Source organism: Balaenoptera musculus, chromosome 10, assembly GCF_009873245.2.
Source record: "Balaenoptera musculus isolate JJ_BM4_2016_0621 chromosome 10, mBalMus1.pri.v3, whole genome shotgun sequence".
Taxonomy (NCBI): domain Eukaryota; kingdom Metazoa; phylum Chordata; class Mammalia; order Artiodactyla; family Balaenopteridae; genus Balaenoptera; species Balaenoptera musculus.
In genome coordinates, this window is record NC_045794.1 from 47,648,070 (window position 1) to 47,668,633 (window position 20,564).

At 39.2% G+C, this 20,564-nt stretch overlaps 1 protein-coding gene and 1 long non-coding RNA gene across 11 annotated transcripts in view; one reads left to right on the forward strand and one right to left on the reverse strand.

The window, feature by feature from the left end:
- The window catches only part of LOC118902455, a 148,860-nt gene extending 140,248 nt beyond the window's left edge, over positions 1–8,612 (reverse strand). The window contains exons 1-2 of the long non-coding RNA XR_005021564.1: positions 8,505–8,612; positions 4,879–4,956 (exon numbers count right to left, since the gene is read on the reverse strand). This is a non-coding gene — a long non-coding RNA (uncharacterized LOC118902455). The remainder of the gene's footprint in view (positions 1–4,878; positions 4,957–8,504) is intronic.
- Positions 8,154–20,564, forward strand: part of SLC16A7 (solute carrier family 16 member 7) — a 169,965-nt gene continuing 157,554 nt past the window's right edge. For 3 of the 10 annotated variants that reach the window (XM_036866779.1, XM_036866789.1, XM_036866786.1), the window contains exons 1-2: positions 8,154–8,376; positions 11,590–11,776. The gene's annotated coding sequence lies outside the window, so the exon portion shown is untranslated. Of the gene's footprint in view, positions 8,382–11,589; positions 11,777–20,564 lie in introns of all 10 variants that reach the window. The other 7 variants (XM_036866784.1, XM_036866790.1, XM_036866787.1 and 4 more) reach the window with 3 other exon arrangements.

A 20,564-nucleotide genomic window follows, 5' to 3' on the forward strand; every position in this document is an offset into this window, starting at 1 on the left:
GACAAAATTTCCCCTAGATTGTGAGACCCAGAGCAGAGGAATCAGTCAAACGGACTCAGACTTCTGACTTACAGAATGGTGAGTTCATAAATTTGTGTTGTTTTAGGCCACTAAATTTGTGATGATTTGTTACAGCAGCAATAGAAGACTAATATTGACTTGTGACTTGCTAGTGACCAGCAGAACAAAATAGAAGAGACACTGAGTAACATTTGAGTTTAGGTGAACCTCTACCTGGGTCTTGGAAGGCTAGCTCTCAGTAGGCTGCCTTTAGGAACACAGCAATCACACTGTAAGAATCCCAAGCCATAGGCAGAAACCATGTCTCAGTGCTTCAATAAGGAGACCCAGGAGAACCCAGCCTTTGACTCATTCCAACCCAGGAACCATATATGTGATTGAAGATGCACCTCAATATATTAGGACCCTGTGCTCCAGTCTTTCCACTTGAAGCTACAGACATTATGGAGCAGAGACAAGCCATCCCTGTTCTACAAACAGAGTACATGGGCATAATGAAATTGTTGTTGGTTTATACCACAATTTTAAAATTTTTACACAAAAATAGTAACTGGAAAAGAAAGGAAGGGGAAAAAAATCTCTCAAATAAAAAGAGGAATAATTTTTAAAGATCCCATACCTGGAGTGAAAAAGATATACAATTCTCTCTAGAATAGTTATGAGGAGGAATTTTATTCTCAAGTTATATCTGGTTGAATGACAGAGGAAGAGAATATCTTTTTATGCTCTACTCTACAATGGGGTCTGTAGCTCCCACATGATAAATGGTACTTCTTGCAGTTAATCTTAACTGAACAGATATTTATTTAAAGTAAGATGCCAGTGAAGTGATTAATTTTTCTATATAAAACTATTTCTGGATTTTGCAATTGTCCAATTTGTTCTTTAAAAACTGATTAAGGAGATAAACTTAAATGTCAAATCTTTTTTAATTTAATTTTTTTATTGAATGAGATTCTTTAAATTCTATAGTGTTTATAATTTTCAAAAGTTTCACACACATGATTTCATACAATCCCATAACCCCTTTTCCCCCCTACCCCTATGTTGCTTCTCCCGGCTTCCCTCTCCCCACTGGCAACCACTAGTTTGTTCTCTATATCTGTGAGTCTGCTTCTTTTTGGTTTTATTCACCAGTTCATTGTATTCTTCAGATTCCACTATTGGGTTGGCCAAAAAGTTCTTTCAGGGTTTTCTATAAGATGTTACAGGAAAACCCGAACGAACTTTTTGGCCAACCCAATATAAGTGCTATCATACAGTATTTGCCTTTTTCTGTCTGACTTATTTCACTTAGCATAATGCAAATATCAAATCTTAAGTAATATTACATTTTCTTTTCTCATTCAAATTATGTCAAATCAATTTGCTTTACTTATGTAACTTATTTCTGAAATACTATTTCCTAAATATGTACATATTTGCATATGATAATACCACCTTTCATTTTTGTTAAGTTTTACAATTTAGAAATCAATTCCATTTATTATATCATCTGGTTGACTCTTCTTAATAATCAAATCAAGTTTTTTATTTACAAAGAAAGTAAAATTTAAACATATTTGTGTCTTTGCCAAAGTAGTGCATTAGTAAAGTGCCCAACTAGGCCTATATCCAGTTATTCAGATGCCTAGTATCTGAAATACTAATTTCAGACATTGTATTGCTTTTTTAACACATTTTTTATTTTATGTATTAAAAATCAAACTTGATATGATAACATATGTCCACAGAAATATTTCTATTTAAATATTCATGGAAGTATTTAAATAATAAAAATAATCCAAATATCCTTCAACATGTGAATTGATGAAAAAAAATTGTGGCATTTCCACACAATACAATACTAACCAACAAGGAAAGGAAGAACTACTGATGTATACACACAACTACATGGATAAATTAAAGATAAGTATGCAGAATAAAAGAAGCCAAATAAAAAAGAATACATATGATGTCATTCTATTTATATACCATTTTAGAGTACAGAAAACCAACTGGTGTATGATGATAAAAACCAGATTAGCAATTGCCTGGGCTTCAGGGAGGACTGAATAAAAATGGCATGAGGGAACTTTCTGGGATGATGGAAATGCTCTATATCTTGATTAGAGTGGTGATTAAATGGATATAATAATGTGTCAGAATTCACCAAACTGTACACTTAAAATGCATGCATTTTAATGTAACTTATATGTCAATAAAGTTTATTTAAAATAAAATAAAGCTGGTATATTTACAGAGAAATCCACAATTGTTGTTTGAAGTCTTTGGCATCATGAAAGAAAGCTCATTCTCCTTCATAAAGGCTTCCGAGGAAAAAACTCTACATGTCTTTTTTGAAACATGTTTCTGCATCTCTGGATAACCCTTCAACTCAATACTGTAACTAGGATAGTCTATTCCAGTTCAGATTGAAAAAAATTACGAGGAATATCATTCAAGAAAACTAATATCCCAATATTTATACTCTGATTTGTACATACGTGCAAACATAATTATGGGGTGGGTGTAATCATAGCATTAGTATCATAATAAGTATGAAAATTAAAGAAATAGTGTATAGTCTGCTTGAGAGAACCACTACTTACATCCAAAAAGCTTATCACAGTGCCTATCATGTAATAGTTGCTTAATAAATATGTCTAATGAATAAAACTCATGAAGATTGAATTCCATGACTCAGGACATGCATTGAGAAATGAAATTCTGGTGAATCAAGGAAAAAAAATACAAAATCAATAAACTTCAGGTGACCACCTACATTGCTAGGCTCCACCACAAACCACAGGGCTGGATCTGAAACCTACATCACATTTCATATAACAAATCTTATACAGATTATTAATTGGGAAAAAATTTATAACAAGTGATAATTCAAGATCACAATCAACAAACTCCCAGAAAAATGAACCAACATTAAGAAATCAATTAGAATTATACAGCAAAACAGCACAAAACAAATAAGCAGTTTGAGTCAATGCCTGGCAGATGGAAATCAGCAGAAGAGCCTCTGAATGGAAGACAAAATGGCAAAATGGCTCTAACTTTAGGCAAGTAAAACAAAGTAAGGGCAGTTGAAAATCTAGCTTACTGAGAAGCAGGTAGCTGAGAGTATTTTAGCCTGAAACTATCTTGTGACCTATGAGGCATTATGTAAATGCAAACAATGACTAACCCTTCAAGGACAGTCCAGGCACAGGGCAAGTTACACCAGGTTACAAGTTAAGCAGGTAACTTTATGGTCGCATTCTTATGCATCTTGATCAAAACTACTCTCCAAAGTATTTACAGTAAACAGTTATTTTTGGTTAATTAGAAAAAAACCCCTCACCATACATAAATATTTTCTTCATTTGTTAACAGTATGCATAATATCTGTAAATCTTTGTGCCCTTGAAGAGCTTGAAAGTACCAGGGAGTTCTAAAAAGTGAAGCTAAAGTTAATAGACCCACCTAAGACCACATGTACAGGAAAAGGCACTGAAACCTAGGTTCCTTGGTACCATATTCATTCATCATTCATTCATTTGATAAAATTCATTAAATATTAAATGCTTATAAGCCATTATTTACAAGACCCTGCTAGGAAAGTTTATAGTTTATTGTAAAAATTTTTAATCCAAGTTTTAAATTTTATATGCTTTCAGAATAATTAACATATTCAGATGAAGGCATCTATAATTAGGTTTATAATTAGAATTCATTAAGCTTACTTTATGGATAACATTAAATAAATTGTAAAATTAGAAAAATACCAGTGGACAGGACTTTAAATGCAGAATCCACTGAGAGATTTTTGGAGCCTCAAGAGTCACTTCTTTTGACAAAAGACCTCTCTGGGCTCTTGTATAGTTATTGAAAGGCACCCCATACAACCATGTCCAACATGATTGTTTTCCCATTTTTTATTCTTTAAAAACTGAGACTAGGTTTGCATTCTCCACAATTCTATGGGAGGCTTCCATAGAAGAGATTTCCAAAGTAGCTGATACGGATGCACTCAAGATATAAATCGAGAAGCAGTGGAGTGATGTCTTTCATATTTTGTATATTGTATGAAACCAGGTCAGAGCAATCATATTCACAGCTGCTAGCCAGCTACAATCTCAGTCACAGTATGCTGCCACTAGATGCTGGATGGCAGGTGCACATTCATTTTCACTCAGGCTGAGGGGAATACTGGGACATTTGGTCTTTTGTCCTTAGTTAAAACCAATCTATTGTGTGTAATTAACACACACACACATACCCCTGCTTTGGTCTCACAGAGTCTTGCCAAGAAAAGGTTGTTATATGTTAAGTTGGGGTTGTGAGGATATGTATTTTTAGCCTTGACTTAAGAACACATTAGAGCATTCTTGTAAGCTCAATGTTTCATTGGCTTGTTATGCCATTATGATTTTTAATCTTATTAAATAACATCTTGTATTGGTCAGAATAGGCTAGGCTATGTTCTCATGACAAATTCTGAAATCTCAGTGGCTAAACACAATAACGGTTTCTTGCTCACACAGAGTCCAGTGCAAGACAAGCAGCCTTTCTTTATCTTTTAGTGACTCCATGTTATAGTGACTCCATATGAAACATGAGGCTATTAGAGCAGGGAAAGGTGGGGAGAAAGGAGAATTACTGGTTCTTAATGCCCTTCAGCCAGAAATAACGTAAGTTGCTTTCATTCATACTCTATTAGTTAGAACTCGTCACATGGCCCCAATATAACTCTAAGAGAAGCCAGGAAATGTAGTGACATGCAGATCATGGATACTATTAGTGCCAACAGCCTCTACTACATATCTGTTGCAAAAAACTCACACTGTCATCTCTTTCCTCCCTTGGGCAAACATTATTGATTACCTTATATCTACAGGAATTTGTGCTGGATGCTGGAAGATTACAGGGAGGAGTAAAGGGTCATCACTACCCTCCAACAGCCTAAAAGATAGGGGAGACAAAAGAATTACAATATTGCCATACTGTGAAGCAGAAGAAAATCCCCCAAATAGAGGCATACACCGTGTACTATAGGAACATGGGAATTAATTCTTATTGAAGGAATCCTTGAAATGCTACAGAGGTGATGACATTTATGCTGGGCCTTGAAGGACATGCTTAATACAGAAAAGAGGGTGGGGAATGAGAAAAGACATGGCATGGCTGAGGAATGAAGGGGCAGAAAAACTGGAAATGAGGCTGTGGGTGTGTAATATAAGTTTGGGCTTTATTAATTTGTATGTTATGTATGTATTCACTAGTTCACTTACTTATGGAACAAGAGTTGCTGGAATATTTAGTATATTGCTATCTTTTGTTTCTCCCATTGTTATTTCACCTATGAGTAGAAATCAAGGCAGAAATTTTACCATAAAAACTTCAAGTTCTGATCATATGATTTGCTTTTCCCCTAAATTGTATTTTTTTCCTCAATTTCTGAAGAATATTAAGACTGCAAGTCATAAGAGAAATTGACTGGATTTATTCCCACCTAATTCTCTTTTCAGATTCCTTTCTAAGCCAAGCAAATATTTACATAGCATGCCTAGCCACAGCAACAAGGCAATTTAGAAATGAACACCCAAATACTAATACTGGGGCAGTAGATAAATTGGATCCAGAGTTTTAATCGTTGGAAAAACAAGACTTAAAAAGAAAACTTGCTACAGGTCTGATATAATACTATGGGTAGTGATGTTTAGGAGTTTGTAAATAGGTTAAATAGGCCAAGAATATGAGGCTGTGAAAAATACAGGATGAAAAAGAAATATAGGACAAAAAAGAAAAATCAAAGAGAAGGAAAAGGGAGAGTAGGGTCAAAATTCAGGAAATATATGGTCTTCTCCTCTTTCTGTTCTCTGAAGTAAAATAAAAATGATGTATGAATGGGAAAAACGTCAGTAACGAACACTCAAGAACATGACTTTGAAGCGTGTATCTTAATGTTGTTTCTTTTTAAAATTTAGCATTCTTTTTTGTAATGAAAATGAAGCATTTATAGTCACTGCTAGACATTCCATCATTATCAAATGTCTTATTATATCTTATACAAGTGTCAATTTACAGATTTCTTCCTTAATATAAGTCTAAAGTTCTTCCTGGAGTTTCTGTCTTAGTTCCTTAGTTTCCAAACTACCCCACTCTCTGTAATACTGTCTTCCAAACTTTCTGATGTTACTAATACTGGCCACCATTTATTCATCTCATATTATCTACCATCAACTTCACATATATCATTTCACCTAAATCTTCTGACAGCAGTAAAAAGTTGATATTATTACTATTTTGTAACTGCAGAAACTAAAATTCAAGCCTACAGACTAGCTGTGGCAGAAGTAAGGCAATGTGAATTCAGCCAAATACTTAATTTGTTTCCAAATTTGTAAAATGTGAATAATCTGCCAGCTACAAATGGGCACTTGCCACCTACCTCTACAAGATTGAATCATGAGCTGCTTGCTGCAGCTGCTGACCTTCAACACCCCCTGAAAGGAGTTCAGGGTGGAGATCAGGAATGAGGTACTCTGTGCTCTGGGAAAAACTGGCAGAACAGGCCTTCAGATAGATATTTTCAGGAGAAGATTTTATGAGCCTGATTTTTGCATCTCCTCATATCTAGAAAAGCACTAAAATCCTTCATGGTGATGACTACTCCTCATGACTAGCAGAAACCTTCTGCAAAAAATATGTGCTTGATTGCATGTACCCCACCTTCACCAAAATCACATATATACTGACCTTCCCCCCTGCCTCTTCGGAGCGCTTTCTCCGAGCTTTCTGAAACGCTGTTTCCTGGGCTATAGACTTCATTTTGCCCCAAATAAAACAACTCACAGCTCTCATGTTGTGCATTTTTTCCAGTCAACAAATCTAATACGGCTACTGTATTAATTGAGATCATCCATATAAGTACTTAGAACAGTGCCTGACAATGATAAGCACTTAATAAATAGTAATTATAATGATTATTATTACCAGATTGCCATTTTGATTCTTTGTCCCTTGGACTTCAAAATTCCACTTATTTCAACTAAATTATCTTGGCTTTTTAGAAATGATTTAATTTCTAGAACAAACAAGAAAAGCTTCTAAGAAGTTATATTTTTATCTAAGGTTAATGCAACATTTTATCTTTCTCACTTTTTTGGAGCAGGAAAGGGGGGTGGGTCAGTTAAATGGACAGAAAAGCTGGAATATGAATTCTCAAATATAAGCCCCCCTTTTTTTCTCCTGGATTGTTTCTTTTCCTCTAAGTAGTACTTCAACTTTAAAAACATTAGAGGAACCAATGTAAATGTTCATTTCCAGCCCTTCTTCTTTCCAACTTCCCCCAAAACATGTTCTAGACACGGGGGAAATATAAAGGTAGAAGAAATCAAACCAAGACTGGTATTACCATTATCCCTAGCACTATGTATTGTCAAATAACTAAATTCTATTTTGAAGAATTAAGTAATTTGAGAAACTAAAACTGAATCATTTATAAGTGACCTTCTTTCACCTCTTTCCTATTTTCAAGTTCTTGCGCTACTCCTCCACCCCCGGGGGGTAAATTTTATTTTTCCCTTAGTGTGAGGGATTTGGTTGGCAAGCCTAATCTCCAACACTGCAATCGTCCCTCCTGCCTCCCTGCCCCGGGACCCCCCAAAGACCTCCACTGAAAAAAGGCCCAGCACTTTGCCTGCAAGCTCACAATGAGACTCTTCTCTTCTCCCTGCCTTCGGCCAGGTTCCTCTCCTTTTGCATGGCTTTCCTCACCCCTAGGTTGCACCACTCCCTGCGGTATCTAAACAGAGCTACCACACACCTGGCTCCTAGGTTAGGTGCCAAAGTACTTCGGGTAAAGCGTGTCCCAACTGATCTGGAGCAACAGTTCTACCAGCCTTGCGGCTTTCTCTCAGGGTCAAAACTAAAATCTGAAGTGGAGCGCCCCGAGCCACAGAGAAAGCGTCTACAGCGTTGACAGTGGCCTGGAGCATGCTCAGTCCGCCTGGAGTCACTGGGCGGCGGCCGGCCACCACTCGCGGCCCCCGGACTCAGGCAAAGCCGCGGGCGCTCGCGGCCACCCTCCTCCTCCTCCTCCCCGCACCCCCCTCCCCCCGTCCCCCCCGCCCCTCCGCCTCCCCCCGCGGCGCGGCGCGCGCTCCCGGGCATCCACAAGGGAGCTCAGCCGCCTCGCCTGCCCTCCCCGCCGCCTCCACCTCCTCCTCTTACACCTCCTCCGGCTGCGGCGGGAGAGGACTCGTCCGGGGACATAAATAAATAAATAAATAATTCCATTCACCCGGTGACAGAGTGGCGAACCGGCGGCGGCCGGCGGGGGACGGATCGCTGCAGCGCCCACCCTGTGCCGGAAACCAGGTAAAGTAAGTTAACACCCTGGGAGGAAAGGAGCAGAGGACGGGGCGCCGGCGGAGAGGAAGGCGAGCGCGCATCCGTCACCCGAGCTGCCCGGGGAACCGCACGCGTGTGTGTAAATAATGGCCAACCTGTGACACGCACGCCAAAGCCGTGAGCCGGCGAGCCCTTATATAGACAAAATTCCCCCAGGCGGCTGCCGGAGGAGAGTTCTCGTCACACGAGCGCGGACCTCAGCCGGGTGCAGCCTCGGGGCGCGCGCGCGCGTCGGAGAGGGGGGCCAGAGGGGTCCGGGGCGGAGAGCGCTCCGCGCGCCCGCGTGCTTCCGGCCAGGCGACGCCAACGCTCCGAGCTTCTGCACAGAGGCTCTGCCGGCGCGGTGCTCCCCGCACCCCCGTCCTTGCCCCACGAGTCCCCCCGGCAGGTTCCCGCCTGGCGTGTCCCGCTTGCGCTTCTCAGCAGCACCCCGGGGTGGCCTCGGCCGCAGGAGCTGGGGATGGGGGGGTGGTGAGAGTGTGTGTAGGGAGCATCTTCTCTTTTAGCGGATGGTGGGGGCTCGGAGAGGCTGGAAGGAGAGGACGAAATACCAGGGGGGGGGTCCAGTTTTGTTCTTTTTCGGTCTCCAGGTAGCGTGGCGGGGGCGAGGCCAGTCGGGGGCAGAAAAGGAGTGTGACTTGGAGGCGGAGGAGGGTCTGCGCCTCCCGGGCTCACGCTGGGTTTCCTGCGTGAGCTGCTGCGCCGCGCTGGGGGTGCCAGGCCCGGCCAGGTAGCGCGGGAGGCTGGCGAGGCTCCTGTTTCGGGCGGATGCTGCTTGGCGGCTTCTCCCTCCACCCCCATTTTCTCCCTTACTTCCGCGAAACGGATTGCAGACTGCCTTGGCAGGGGCGGTTGTGACCAAGGCCACTTTCCGGGCAGGGCTGGAGAGGGAATTTTGTGGTCGACGTCAGGGATGTTAAAATTACACACACACACACCCACACACACACGAGAGGAAATGTGCGGTTTCTCTCTGCCTCTCCCTCCTGAAGTAGTTCTGAGTGGGGTAGTAGTTCGAAAGCTAATATTTCGTGTCTTTCTCCGTTCTTGGGTCTGTTAAGGGACGCAGCAGAGGAATAAAACCACGCGCAGTGATGAGGGTGATGTGAAAAAGCCTGGAAACAGTGGGCATTAGGTGCCCTTTACTGGCACCCCATGCTTTATGACTAAATCCAAACTGGGAACTCGGGAGGGCTGCAAACTTTCAACAGACACGTTGGCTTGAATGTGCTGTGTCATTGAAACCTCAAGAACTACGTGTGCATTTGGGGGAGAGTGGCTGAAAAATTAGAGCTGGGTGGTGGCTGCAGAGAATGATGATTGAACAAGGTGACCCTTATTTGGCCCTGGTGAGGCAATCCTAGCTCCACTTTCTGCTTCTGACCACATTGCATTTGAAGCAGTCTAAGTCAGCTGGCCTGAATGATCTCAGTAAAAGGGGAGGATTGCCTTAAGCAACTCAGTGTGTTGCGTGACAATTCATAAAGTCAGAAATTCGTTTTTGCAAAATTCATAGCAACAGTTTGCAATTAAGTAGTACTCGCCCCACCCCCGCCCGGACTGTTTTAATAATGGTCAGCGATCTGAAATCTTAACACCTTTTTCTCAATGTCCTAGTTAGTTCACCTTCCTTTAAATGCTCAGTTTATTTCTAGACATGCATTTACTCTTCTATAATATCTGGCTGATATCTTTGGCCTTGAGCCCTCCTGAAGGGAAAGAGGGCAAAGAGACTTAAAGAAACATACTTTATCCAGAGTTATATTCCTGGTTCATGGATCTAAAGTAAAAGAAGTCTCCTGTAATTGCTTTTCATTCTGTATTCATTTATTATCAAACATGTTTTTGAGACATTCACATGGAAAAAGGTAATTAACTTTAGAGTTAGACCTAGATTTCAAGCTCAGTTCTGCACTTTTGTAAGATTGAGTAATTATTTAACAATCTCATCCTCAGTTTTTCTTATTCATAAAATGGGATTCGTGGTATCTACCCTGAAGTGCTATAGTGAGGAATAAAGTAAAACACCTAATAAACACCTAATAAAACACCTAATAAACACCTAATAAAACACCTAATAAATAAACTAGCTATTTCTGAACCCCTAAAATCACCCCAGACACTGTACTATGGTTCCCAAGATGAAGGAGGTTGGAATTCTGCTCTCCAAAAACTCAACGTCTAGTCATCTAGGATAATCTTCCTCCTGTCCTCTTTGCCATCAGTCAGTTTCCTCTCAGTGGAAGAAGCATATATCTCAAATAATTTGAAAGGGATGTAGCAATTTCAAGAAATTAAGATGTGCTAAAAGGCAAATTTGAGAAGGGCACCTTGCCTCAGAAACCTGTGTGTTCAGCCCCATCCATTTGCCCATTGAGAGTGACCCAGTATAAACAGGTAATGGAGGATTTTCTCTTGTTATGAGGGCAGGACATCCCTTCCCTGAAGGTCTTTGCTAATGAATTGATTTCCATTTTTTTGAGAGACTGAGCAGCAAGTTTTTTCTGCACTTTGGACAGACTAATCCACTCACTCTGAGAAGCCCAAGAGTATAGTAACTGTAACAACATCTCTGTAATGCTACCATGTTCTGGGCACTGTGCTACCACTGTCTATTAACTCCTTTTATCTCCTTAACAATCTTAAGAGGTAGGTCTGTCAATATCCACATTTATAGAAGAGCAATTGAGGTACAGAGAGTTAAGAAATTTGCTCAATTTGCACAGCTGGCAAGTGGCTGAGATGGGGCAAGCACCCAGGCAGGCTGTCTGATTTTAACCACTAAGTAGTACGGCTTATGCTGCACGAAGCTGAACGAGGGCAGGGACTTTGTCTGTCGTGTTCTCTCTTCTCAGTGCAGTGCCTGGCAGGTGATAGTCCTGAACAACTGATTATAGGAAAAATGAAGCAAGGAGGGACGGGAGGAGAAACAAACAAGGGAAGAGTGAGCCTCCTTTCCTGCCTACAACTCTAAATCTGGCAGGGAATCCCTCACGGACTCTGCCTGGGGGACAGGATAGTTGAGGATATTCTGAAGAGTTGTTTGCCTTGTCCCGCATTATTTATTCTGTGTGAGCACACGCATAGAAATAATTCATGGTAGCTAGTGTCGGGTATTAAATGTTTGGCGTTAAGGCTACTAGGTTGTTTTAAGGTTCACTGGCTTGTTTTTCTTAACAGATTTTTGGGAACCTTTTGAAGAACCAAGTTTCTCAATAGATGGCATGATAGTGCTGGATTGCATAATAAGCCACTGAATGGACTCTCATTGTCTGAGAGGTCATCCTTGTTTGTCCGAGGCTTTCTCAACTATTTGGATCAAAGTGTGCAGGAAATGTGTTGGGAAACGACTGCACACTAAGTCTCAGTGAGTAATAGAATTTTTTTTTAACTGACGGAGCAAGCTTCATTTTCTCAGTTGGTCCCTTAAATGGTGAATCCAGGGTCCTAATCTACCTACTTGGAAGATCCAGTAGTTTTTATTAACCTTTATTGAAATCCCAAATAAGTTCTTGAAAATTTTACAGGGCATTTGGGTGACAACTACAAAATGCTGGTGTAAAGATATTTTTGTTAAAAATTTTGTACACTTAGGATAGCCCCACAAAAAATGACATACTGTATGGTTCAGATATCTGAACTGGTGATTACTGTTTGGTAATATTTGGCATTAAAACAGAAATTTTCAGTGGAAAATATCTAGTATGGGTGGTAACAGAGAAATATTTGTTTAAATAAATAAAGATCTGTACAAAATGTTGGTATTTTTAAAAAGCAGTTAAATTAAACATGGGCTGTTTCCTCACCTAATAACACAATGAAATGTATTCTTATTAATCATGCACACCCCTAAACAGATTCTGATTAGAGCTAATACGTAGAAGAGTTATGAATTATAAGAAGCTGCCCTACTAAATAATTTACTTGAAGACCTATTTCTTTTGGAACTAGATTAGATATGAAAAAACAGTAAAACTAAAAGGCATGCATTTGCTTGAAGAGTTTCTAAGGGATGAACTGTATTAATATTTGCCTGTTTTTGAAATTGATTCTCCAAAATTTCAGAATCTGAAGTTCTATCAATTTTTCTCAAATATACAAAAGGTGCATTCAGTGGTAAACAGCATTATGTGACAGTGTTTCTCAACAGGTGACACTATTGGCATTTTGGGCAGGGCTCCTCTACATGGATTAGGAATGCCTCTTTTATTGCAGGACATTTAGTGTGTATGGCCCCTGTCCTCCATATGCTGATAGATTCCCCTCAGTCATAATTACTGAAAATGTCCCCTGAAATACCTTTTGGAAGAATAGTACTAGATGTGATTGAAAACTGTTGGCCAATAAGATCAAATTGAGAATGTTTAAGGAAATAATCCTTGAAATGAGTGTACCTTCCAATAAGAAATTCTTTTGTTTTTTTCTTCAAAGGCTAAAAAGAGTAATCTCCTGTGAAACTACTTTGATTTAAAGGAGTGAGTTCTTCCCTGTAAAGTATATTAAGTATTAATATTTCAGAATCAGGTTATAATTGGCCTCTGAGGGTCCAAATCTTCATTCGCTTCACACTGTCAACAGCCTTTAGTAAGGTTGGCCCTGCTGCTTCTTTAACTCTTCTCTTGACTTCTGCGTGCTCTTTGTGCTGTTCTTACTTCTCTGACTGCTCATTGGTGGCTTCTTCTTCAGCTTTCCTTTCATCTCCTACTCACTCAAGTATGTGTTCCTCAATTTCCGTTTGAGTTCTTCTCTTATCTGTATTTGATCCATTGGCAAAGCTCATCCTCTCTTGACCTGTGTTTTGACCTCAGTAGGAGTAACGCCCAAGTCATTATCTTCAGCCCTGACTTTCACATAGCTCTGGGCAGCCCTTCCCAAGTACCTGCTGGACAGCTTACCTCTTCTGTGCTTCTGACACGGCTAACACCCTGTGGTCTCTTCTGAACACTGTCTTCCTTCCTTCTGTTGCCCCTGTTGCTTTTATTGGTATTAACATTCTAATCTAGAAGCTTTTGAGACCCTCAACACCCCCAGCCTTACGTCTTACAGTCAGTTGCTAAGACCTGACATCCAAAATGCTTCCTTCACCAGTTTCCTCTTTTCTGATGCTGCCACAGAGTTCAGGCACGTTTGACATACTACCTAGAATCATGTCCTAGTCTCTTAGCGGGTCTCCTCATTTCTGGTCTCTCACTGTACCAGTTAATTCTGTACGTACCACGAGATACTCTTACTGAAATACACCTCCTTTTCCTATTTGTTAATAACACTTTGTGACTCCCATTACCTAGGTCTAAGGACCAACGTTTCAATCTCTGTAATTCCAAGAAGTTTTTCCAGGCTCGTCTCCCACTGCCACCATCCTCGAGTCAAATTGAACTGTCCCCTGTGCCTCATTTATCTTCATTCTATTTCCTGACACCACACCTTTGGTCTTGCTGTTCTTTTTCATCTTAGAATGCTCTAACCTCCTGCTATTTTTCATGTCTAGCTTCAACCTTCAAAGCTGAGCTTAAACACCACATTCAGATTTCCTCTGAAGCCTCTGGATAGGTAGAAGAAGCTTTTCTAAAATTTCAGTAACATTGCATTGTAATCTGTCTTGTGTGTTTTAAACATTGTATTATAGTTGCATATAGATTTGTATATCTTTGGTTTCTCTATATACTACAAATTTCTGGATGTTGGGAATAATAACATATCCATATTTACATATCCTTTAGCACTTTGGTGGATTACGGAGTTACATGGGACTTAGAGGACATTGGTTTCTGCTTTTCTTTATTGTTTCTTCAGCATTTTCAATATACCACCATATATTTTTATTTTAAGTATGCTCACTGAGGCAGCCTGTTCTTTTAAAGACAGTTCCAGTTGTGACTGCATTCTTCTTGCTTCTACCTACGACCCTTACTCAGCTTTCCAGGGCCACACAAAATAAATCTTTTTCTGGGTTGATTGAGAGGCTGTACATACGTGGTGACAGCTCACATTCTTGCGTTTTCTCTATGAATTTAACATATTCCGTTTTTCTACCTGTTCTTTACAGGACCTGGTGAAGCTATTTTTTAAGGCCATTGTGTTTCTGGAAGCATTCAAGTTTAGGAAAGTCCATATATGTACAAAATAGTTCAAGGATGAAAATGGTTGCTTATGAATATAAATGTTTGAACCCTTGTTCATGAGCCCATTGGTCATCAATATTATCTCTTTTCAGATGAAGTCAGAAGGTGGGAAGTAAAGGCAAATAGAGGGACCCACCTTTGGAAGAACCCACTGTTACCTCAGGGCTGAACATTTTCTTTCCATGGCCCTCAGTGTAGTGAATGAATGAATAAACCACCGAAAGGAAGGAAAGAAGGAAAATTCACTTTAAATTTTGGTTACAATTAGATATTAGCCCCTCAGTTAAAGTATTTGCCTTTGTAGATTAATGCCATAAGAGGTAAAGCACCTAAGATGCTGTGTGTGTGTGTGTGTGTGTGTGTGTGTGTGTGTGTGTGTAATAAGTGAGTTTAGAGACCAAAGATGTGGCTATTAGGTAAAGCTATAGAGATCACTTTGAGGAAAAATAGCTTGCCTTTATCAAACACTTCTATGTGTCAGGCATCATTTTACATATTCATTTTACACATTTTAACTCATTTAATCCTCCAAACCTTATGAGGAAGCATTGTTTTGACCCTCATTTTACAGGTGAGGGAATTAGGGCAAGAGGTTGAGTATCTTGCCCAAGCTGTGTACATCTTGTCAGTGGAGGGATCTGGACTTGAATCTATTAACCACATTACACCTTCTCAATATTAGTATTTTAAAATATGCAGTTCTGCAGTAGATTTTAAGAGATTCTAGAGGAAGGAAGTTTGAGAAATGTTAAAAAAAAAAAAGACTAGTCAAGGATAACGAGTCTTGATCTGTTAAAACACAGTCAGCAGAATGATAAGACTTCCTTACTGTTTAAAGGAAGTATCTGGAACCAAACTAAGAGGCTTAGAAAAAATAATGACCTCTTATCGCTTGTGGACTCAGGGAGGCTGGGGAACCATTAGGGACTGAAGAAACAGTAAGTCCAGGATGTGATCCCTTTAGCACAGGTAGCAAGATGATAGGGGTGGAGTGTGCATGGGGTGGCGGGTCTCCTGTGGATACCCCAGGCTGCGGGCATCAGTGGGTATGTGAACAGAGTAGTGTCTGGAGAATTCCTATGGATGTATATATGTCAGATCTGCAGTGAAGTGGGCTTTTGAATAAAGCCTATGACGTATTTCAAGCCAGAGAATGTAATCCTTTAATAACAACTATTTATTCATCCACTGTGCTCCCAGACAACGTTCTAGATGTTAGAGATGGCAAACAGGTAAGCTCCTTTTAGTCTTGAGTCCCACAAATAAAGGAACATATTCTCAAAACAAGGTTAAGCAATTTATGTCCTTCAGTCAGCTTTTTGTAGACCTCCGATGTCATCTTCACTCTGTAGTTTGTCTCAGTCTGTGGTTCTCTCTTTCCTTTTTTCTCCATCACAGTGTCACGTGGTGGATCAGAGGCTTTGTGGTTAGTTAGATAGACCTTGATGGAACTTTGACTTAGCCACATCTCAGCTGTTTAACTAAAATCAAGATATGTGAACCTTCAGAGCCCCAGTTTCCTCATTTTAAAAAATGGAAACAATAAAACCTATATCACAGGATTGTTGCTGGAGAGTAAATAAATAATGCAGGTAACTTATAAATGGTAATCATAATCATTTTGTTTTTATCTCTACCAGTATTTTTGGTGCATCTTGAGGCAGGGCCTCTTTATTCTTGAGGAATTCTCTTCTGTGCACAGGTATTTATGAATTATAATATTACTGTTCACAGCCTGAGCCAAGTAGGAGATTCATAAAACAAAAACAACTCATTGACTTTACAGTAATGTGGGTCTTTCCCATATAGACAAAGCTCTGGTTTTTGGTACATATAGGAAGACAACTCAACACTGATATTGATGCTGCAAAAATATTTCAGTGCTAAATTTTTCACTTAAACACAATGTTAGTAACATCAATTGGGACTGTATCCCAAGGGCATTTTAAGATGGAACTTTCTTACTTTCCACTTAGAAGTAGCAGTGCACATAAGCACATTTAAAAGCTATGACAAAGAGAAAAACAGTAGTCATTCTATTATCACAACTTAGAGACATTTATTCATATTAAGATGCAAACTTATAGCAACGTAATTATTGATACCATTTAAGTGCTTCTTATGTGTCTGATCTTTTAAAAATAGAATTTCTATTCCTCATTATTACCAAGTAAGATATATTATATTCATTTACAGGTAGAATAAAGACTCAGCAAGATGAGGCTGCCCATTACAGAACCCCAAGAGTCAATGTCTCAGTAGATGTTTCAATGTAGGTAGGACGCTAATGGCAACTAGGTCTTGCTCCCATATCTTAAAATCAGTTTAAATCAGTAAATAATTAAGCATTGCTCCATGAAGTAATATGCACAGAGACCTGAAAAGATCATGTATAAGACATCTTTCCTGACCCCCTGAGGAGACTCTAATTTCAGAGACATTCTCTATGTGTGTACAGTTAAAGGTCCAATCCAGAGTAGGATTGAGTGTCAAAATAAAATAATAAAGCAGTGATTGTCTACAGCAGAGGTTGACAAAGTATAGATAGCCCTTGGGCCACATCTAGCCTGCTACCTGTTTTCATAAATTAAGTTTCTCTGGAATATAGCCACACCCATTTGTTTCTGTATTTTCTGTGGCTGATTGCCTGCTGCAGACAGCATTGAGTAGTTGTGACTAAGTCTGCAAATCCTAAAATATTTACTATCTTTCAGTTTAGAGAAAAATACTTGTTGACCCCTGCTCTAGGATTCCAGAAGAAGGAGACTTTACTATGTAACGGAGCAATCAAAGAAGGCTTTAATGAAAGAAGTGGAAATGTTTTTAGAGCTGAGAGATGAATAGTCTTTAAGTGAAACGAGGAGATGGTCATTATAAGTGCCCCAAAACTCGAGAGTAAAAGCAAAAAACACATGGATAAATACAAAAGTCTGCTGGAGTATAAGGATTATATTTCTGTATATAATTCATATAATATTCATTTATCTATGAGTATACTTTTTGTAAGTATTCTTCTAGAACTGTGATTCTTAAACTTGATGGGACATTTGAATCAATTGGTAAAAAATAAGATTTTTTTTTTTTACTCATTGATCTGTGATACTGAACTGTGGAAAATCACTAATCTAGAATACTTATTCATTTGCTATTTTCTGTTGAGGACAGAGAATATTTTTTTCTCAAATGGTATCTCTGCCTCCTTAAACTACATGCATGCTGGACATACATTAATAATTTTGCTAATCACTAGTTATAATAAAAATAATACTAGCTATTGAGCACACATCTAAGTGCCAGCACTATGCCAAGAGCTTTTTATACCTTCTCACATTAAAAGTTTACAGTAGCCCAATGAGGTAGATGTTATTATTCCCATTTTGCAGAAGAGAATACTAAGAATAGATGGAACAAGTGATTAATTGCCTTTATACTACAGTACTAGTAAATAGACCCTCTTTATCTAATATCACCAAGAAATTGACTCTTAAAAAGAGAAACTTTTTTTTTAAAGTGTCTTTATTTTTTTTTAATTTATTTATTTTATTTTATTTACTTTTGTCTGCGTTGGGTCTTTGTTGCTGCGCGCGGGCTTTCTCTAGTTGTGGTGAGCGGAGTCTACTCTTCGTTGTGGTGTGCAGGCTTCTCATTGTAGTGGCTTCTCTTGTTGAGGAGCATGGGCTCTAGGCGCGCGGGCTTCAGTAGTTGTGGCATGCAGGTTCAGTAGTTGTGGCTCGCGGGCTCTGGAGCGCAGGCTCAGTAGTTGTGGCTCACGGGCCTAGTTGCTTTGCAGCATGTGGGATCTTCCTGGACCCGGGCTCGAACCCATGTCCCCTGAGTTGGCAGGCAGATTCTTAACCACTGCGCCACCAGGGAAGTCCCTAAAAAGAGACTTTTGGAGGTAGGGCATAGATAGGAATGGACTTTCAGAAATTTAAAAAAAGAGTGAATTTGCCAATTTGTTCTATTATGTGACTTCTTTTCTTTTAAAAGCATTGTGCCATATTTTTATAAAAGTTGAGCCTGCTTTCATTACAAATTATTCTACAAATTTTTATTGAACATACTGATGTTTTTTTGGACTGGAACTTTCTGTACCCTTTTTGTTTATCTTGTTTCTGTCACTTTCTGTCCATAGCTCTTAACCTTGTCTCTTAAGGTTCAGTTATTTGTAATGTCCTTCCTTTCTTCCTTCTTTTTCTGTAGTATCCCTTCCTAATATCATATAGATTCCAGTTACTTATTGCCTGGTGTCTTCAATGTAGTAATAAAATGCTTGAATGCATTTTCCTAAAGCCATGGCCTCTTTCAGAAGAAAAACAAAGAATCAATGCAACTAAATACCAGTTTCTTTTTCTGAACTTAAAAAGTGGCAGATACTGCAGGAATATTTGCATATCACTAATTGGTATGACAACATAATAAGTAGATAGGAAAAGGTGAATGATTCAGAAGAAACCTCAGGGAATATAAGAAAATGTAAGTCCATCCCCTGTGGACCACATTAGCATCTCTGTGGAGAGTCACCTGGCCGCTGTGTCCTGGGGAGAACATTAATTACACTCAGTAATGGCCTGCTACTGGAGGATTTACAGATGTCAGATCTCAAGCTCATCTAAAAATTATTTCCCTTTTTATCGTTAATTTTCTTAGTAATATGTGCTGAAATTTAAGGGAAAAAAAGCACTTCAATGAGGAAGCATGCAAATTTTTATTGCTTTAAGTTTATTTTTATAAATAACAGATTTATTACTCTATTGAGCTATCTGGGCCCATTATCTACATTTATTTTCAGATATTCCAAAAAAAGGGCCTATGTACTTCTATAGCTGTATCACCAAATTAAAAATCTTATTTTAAATGCTTAGAAACCTAATTATTACTGTTCATTGGGTTACTTCATTATTGATGAACAAAATTATTATGCATATTTGACCTTTAACTTTCATTTAAGAGTGAACGTTCCATCCAACTTTTTTAGTCTATAATCTATTTTAAATTATTTCACATTTTATTAGAACTCTTAGTTTACTAGCTTTTGTCTTGAAGCAGTACTACTAATGTCTCCTCAGCTATACATTCAGATATTGAGTTGTGGTCTATAAAATCTAAATTTAAAAATGTAATTTTTTGGTATTCTCTTGGTGTCCAAAGGATTTACACACTCAGATTTTTGGGATTGGGAAAGCGAAAAGAGAAGACACATATCATACTTGGCGCTGGCTGTGTGCCAGAGATAAAGCTGTGGGCGCTTTACATGTATCACCTCACATAATCCAGAAAGTCATTGTCTGACAACTTCAGCAGCCCTATAATATGGGCATCTGGCATTGTTATCACTAATTTAGAATGAAATGAAGTATCTGATATCTCAAGTAGGTTAGGTCACAAAGCTCTATTTTCAAAATCCACATTTTCCCCTGTGTTCCATGTAGCTGTCCCAGGTAGGAGTAGATTCCTCCCTCTTTGCACAAACATTTTATAGAAAAGGGAAACTGTAGGGAAGATAAAAGAGAAATACTTAGGATTCTGTCCTTCTGAAATGTGCTACTTTTTAAGAGCCATGTTTTTAAATATCAAAATCACACCTGGAAGTCTTTCACAAAAAAGCAAATGACAAAATTAAAAGGACAAGAAAAATGTTGGCAAAATTGTATTTTGTCCCTCTGCCACATTGTCTCAGTCTGTTTGGGCTGGTATGACAAAATACCACAGACTGGGTAGCTTATAAACAACAGAAATTTGTTTCTCAGCGTTCTGGAAGCTGGAAGTCAGAGGTCAGGGTGCCAGCGTGGTCGGGTGAGGGCCTGCTTCTGGGTTGCAGACTTTTAGTTGTGTCCTGGCATGGTGGAAGGGACTCTGGAGCTCTGTGGGGTCTGTATAAGAGTACTAATCCCATTCATGAGAGCTCTATCCTCATGACCTAAGCACCTTACGAACGCCTCACCTCCTGAAACCATCACACTGGGCATTAAGATTTGATCATGAGTTTATGGGGCCGCAAGCATTCAGACCATAGCACACATACATAATCCT